At 41.4% G+C, this 4,882-nt stretch overlaps 1 long non-coding RNA gene across 1 annotated transcript; it reads right to left on the reverse strand.

Annotated features, from left to right (window-relative positions):
• Positions 1 to 586: 586 nt before the first annotated feature.
• LOC120924827 lies at positions 587 to 1,365 on the reverse strand. Its single transcript, XR_005746442.1, has 3 exons — positions 1,209 to 1,365; positions 775 to 997; positions 587 to 659 (listed from the first exon to the last, which is right to left on the reverse strand). It is a non-coding gene; the product is annotated as an uncharacterized LOC120924827 (long non-coding RNA).
• Positions 1,366 to 4,882: the final 3,517 nt, after the last annotated feature.

The raw sequence follows: 4,882 nt of genomic DNA on the forward strand, positions 1-4,882 counted from the left end.
CAAAACACAAAAGTCTAAGTTGGTAAAGTAAAATTAGAAAAATATATACATAAAACTATTTTTCAGAAATAAAAAAATGATAATTGGCATGTGCCTATGTATTCACCACCTTTGTTATAAAGCCCATAAAAAACTCTGTGGCAACAAATTACTTTCAAAAGTCACATAATTAGTGAAATGATGTCCACCTGTGTGCAATATAAGTGTCACATCAACTGTCATTACATATACATACCTTTTTGAAAGGCCCCAGAGGCTGCAACACCAAACACCAACCAACCAAACACTGCCATGAAGACCGTAAAAAATAAAAGGGTTTAGCTTATATAAGGGGAGGAGGAAAATCTCCTCTCCAAATATAGGGATTTTTACGTGAGGTGTGTTGCTCTTAGTATCGAAGGTAGGCGCACAAAACACAAGGTTTTTAGATATCAAAAATAATTTAATTAAATAGATATAAAGTTTCACATTTCATAAAATAAGTTAGCAAAAAATGAAATATACATGATCACGACCAAATTTACATGATTTATACAAAAAAGGAAATGAAGGTTATAATTAGAAGAAAAGTAGATGCGATATTGCCAACTAGTTTCGCACTTAGGTGTGCTTCATCAGGGCTTGCATGATACTTCTGTTCCTTATTTACATGTAATGGTCTGTGTACGACATAAGAGTTAATCATTAATACAGGTATGATCAATGTAATATATTTAAACTTTGTAAATGAGTGTTCAACACAGATACAGATACTAAAATATATAGTGCGCTTACCAATATGTGTTTAAAAAGCTCAAAAACCATGGCAGAACAAGCTGCCAAGAAAGTAGCGGAGGCGAACCCGATGCGGGCGGAAGGCATTGACTGCTGCACTTTCAATCAGTGGAAGCCAGATCCACTTGATTTTAACAGGTGCGGACAATGAGATGTATAGAGGGGGTCACCACAATTGAGGAGGAAGAGATACAGGTATTTGTACGTTGTATCTAATTCTCTCCTAAGGAATTAAAAATAAAGATATAAAAGGAGAAGAAAGAATGATAATGATACAGCAGATTAAGGAGGTATCCATATATATTTATAGACATTTTTGTTAAATTAAAATAAGTATCTTGTTTTTAAATGGACATAGACCGAGTAAGTATCTAAGCCTTGAATAAGTATGGATACAGTCTAACAAATATATATAAAAAACTAGAGAGTATTACCTCAGTAGTAGTGAAGTTTAGATATAGGGTTAAAGCTGTCAATAGAGTCCAGTGTAGTTCATACTGAATTCATAATATATTCTATAAGTAAGTAAAATACAAAATATGTATGCATATAAGTATATAAATGAATTCAATTTATTTTTTAAAAAATAATAAGTAACTGTTGCATTGCAGCGTAGTGCCCGTCTATTAGAAAAGAATGTAATTGAAAAGGAAGAAAGTTTACCTTAGATGGTTAATAACATGGAGTATATAGTGCTATAAGCTGATGTCCTAGGGGGATATGCTATCCCAGTGGCATTATACTTAAAGGCAATACTGTCAGAATGGTCCAAGGGCCGTTATATCTATTTAGGTTCCGATTCTAAAAATAGACAGAGTAATGAGTAGATTAAGTTCATGCCCATGACCAGGAAAGCCTACATAGAGGATTAAAACCTAAAGAGATGAACTAGAAAGTAATTACCTTATTTGTGTTGTAACACCAGAGAGCTGACTGAAGCAAACTTCCACGTGTACTGTGATATCTTCCCTCACGCCGTCCAAGTCAGCGTCTGACATACATTGTGTCAGCGCTGGCCTTAAGAACGACATCTCCACCGGAAATGATAAGAGTCAAACATGACCCCTGGCATCATATCCGGTCCACGCGTCCCAAGTTACTTGCGCGCGCATCCAGTGCGCTCCAGCGTGATGATGTAGGCTGGAGCGCATAGGGGGGAGACATGTGTTGACAGTCTCAGACCGGCCAAGGATGATAAGGTGGCCGGATGTGCGCGCGCATCCCATCTGATGTTGATGATGGGACGGGAGGCGTTAAAGAGAACACGCCCCCTGTATTGGGACCAGTGATTGGCCACACCAAGGTTGTGCAAAGTCCAACCTACCCCCGCATCAAGGAAACCTCCGCTTATTAGGTGGAATAGTTCAGAGCTTTGAAGACACAAACAAAAAGTTTTAATAAACACTAGTAGTAAGTTATACACAATGAAATGTGTATTTAGCTATAAAGGAATATATAAGAATATGCTAGTGATTTCTCTCAGCTATATATCCAATGGTTTATTTTCACATTGTCTTATCTGGGGGAAGGTTAATGAAAAAGGCATCTGCAGTAGTAAATATTTTAGGAAAGTTTTCACTGCCATGAAGACCAGAGAACCCTCCAAACAAGTAAGAGACAATATTGTTGAGAAGTACAAGTCAGGGTTAGGTTAAAAATAAAATAAAAAAATATTCAAATCTTTGATGATCCCTAGAAGCACCATTAAATCTATCATAACCAAATGGAAAGAACATGGCACAACAACAAACCTGCCAAGAGACGGCCGCACACCAAAACTCACAGACCGGGCAAGGAGGGCATTAAACAGAGAGGTAGCACATAGACCTAAGGTAAACCTGGAGGAGCTGCAGAGTTCCACAGCAGAGACTGGAGTATCTGTACATAGAACGACAATAAGCCGTACGCTATATAGAGTTAGGCTTTAATGCAGAGTAGCCAGAAGAAAACCATTACTTTCAGCAAAAAACTAATTGGCACGTTTTGAGTTTGCAAAAAGGCATGTGGGAGACTCCCAAAATGTATGGAGGAAGGTCCTTGTGTCTGATGAGACTAAAATTGAATTTTCTTGCTCATACATCCCGGGACACAGAGCCTTATTTACTTAATGGGTTATGTTGTCACCACAGGTGATTGGACACTGGTAAACTCAATTAAAATGTAGTTCCTCCACTATATAACCCCTCCCAAATGGAGAGTACCTCAGTTTTTTCACTAGTGTCTAAGGTGGTTGGTCACATTGAACATGTGCTAAGAAGAAAAAGCTCTTTTGATGGTTTTCTACGGAGGCCTAGGAGCTATAACCGGATCCATATCTCGGGCCGATATCAAAAGCCTAAGATGGGTGGTACCTGGGCCTTGTGTAAAGACGAAACAAGGTTTGCCTGTAATGTCTCTCTGCGGAGGTCTGGGCTCTGGGATCCAGGCTTTGGTGTACTAATGCAACTGTGGCACGAAAAGTTACTGGCAGAGTCTTCTACGGGTCCAGGTATGAGGTTCCTCTAAGTAGGAACCCTTGTAAACCTGAAGGTTGGCACAACATACCCGCCGTGATGTAGCTTTCCTGCGGCGTGGATAAGGTAAGAGAGGATAATTTTTTTAAAATGTTTATCTTCTGTGAGTAGGATGTCTTTCCTGGTTTTCACTACTAGAGGGAGTAAGTACATACCTGGTGTATTCTTACATAGCCACCCAGGACACGCTCAGTGAATTCGGTCAGTTAAATACCATTCACCAAATCCACTGCAGGCTCTGCCACAAAAAATGCATACAGGGGTCCCCCCAAGAAACCCCAGTGATCTGCTCTCCTTTCCTCTTCGCCTTGGGCGCCGCCATGACAGTCAGCGCGCGCCGGGAGCGTGCTTTTGTACTGTCTATGGACAGATGGAGAGGGGGGGGCCATGGTTGCTCATGCCCATGCAGGTGCCAAGAGGCTAATTTAAAGCCCAGCATGCCAGAAGCATCCCTGTGGATTGAACCAGGAAAACCTAAGACTCCTACTCAGCATCAGGTTGTGCAGTGAGCTGATATGTGTGTATTGTAAGACTGTAGCACAACAGTGATTGCATTTTGTGGATAGTACCTTTGCTTTGCAGTAAGGACTATGTCCCCCAGAAGAGGTACAAGGGCTAGTAAAAGAGGCACCAGGAAATCCCCGCTTATGGCTAAGGATTCTGAGCTTGCCTGCAGTTTACCATCCCCCTCTGTCAGTCTGGTAGCAGCCTCACAGGATGATCATGTGGCCCTGTCTGGTTTTGAAGTTTCTCCTATGGCAGCTCCTGTATACGTCACTGAGGACACTTTAAAAGTTGCTTTGGATGGATTAGAAGGAAGGATTGCCACTATAATCGCAACCTCCTTAAAAGATAGCAGATTCCCTTCTTCTGCTCTGGCTCTCTCATCAGATGAGCATTCTGAGGGTGAAAAATCCCTCTCTGGAGATGAGGATCATGTGCAGTCCTTATAACTCTCAGTCGCTAAAGATGCAGGTGCAATATTATGCAGAGATGGTGCGTGCCATTAACATATTGCCTCCTGTTGAAGCTTCTATGTCCTCTGCTTCTTCTTTGGGATCCTGGAAATTCCCACAGGCTGCATGCTCCTTTTCAGTTCATCCCTTGCTGGATAAACTGATGTACGATGACTGGGTTCACCCAGATAAACTGTTTTCTCCCCCTAAGCAGTTTACCCTCCTTTATCCTATGGAGGAAGGTTTCACTAAGAAATGGGGGTACCTGCTATTGATGCAGCTATTTCTTGTGCAAACAAAAATACTCAGGGTTTTAGGATCCAACTGATAATAAGCTGGAGTCCCTATTGAAAGCCTCCTCCTACATGGCTGGGGCTGTAGTACAACCTGCAGTTGCAGCTATTGGTGTATGTCAGTTCCTCAAGGAACAAATGAAGCAGAGAGTTAACCTCCTCCCTACAGAGGAGATTGAGGTTCATCAGGACCTTCCTAAGGCCCTGTGTTTTGGGATTGATGCGATTATAGACTCTGTTCAGCAAGCATCTCGCTTGAATCTCCTGCTGGTACACATGCGCAAGTCCCTTTGGTTGAAACATTGGGAAGCCGAGGTTTCTTGCAAAAGATACTTGGCAGCGTTCC

The sequence above is a fragment of the Rana temporaria genome, chromosome 1 (genome assembly GCF_905171775.1).
Source record: "Rana temporaria chromosome 1, aRanTem1.1, whole genome shotgun sequence".
In the NCBI taxonomy this organism is placed as follows: Eukaryota; Metazoa; Chordata; class Amphibia; order Anura; family Ranidae; genus Rana; species Rana temporaria.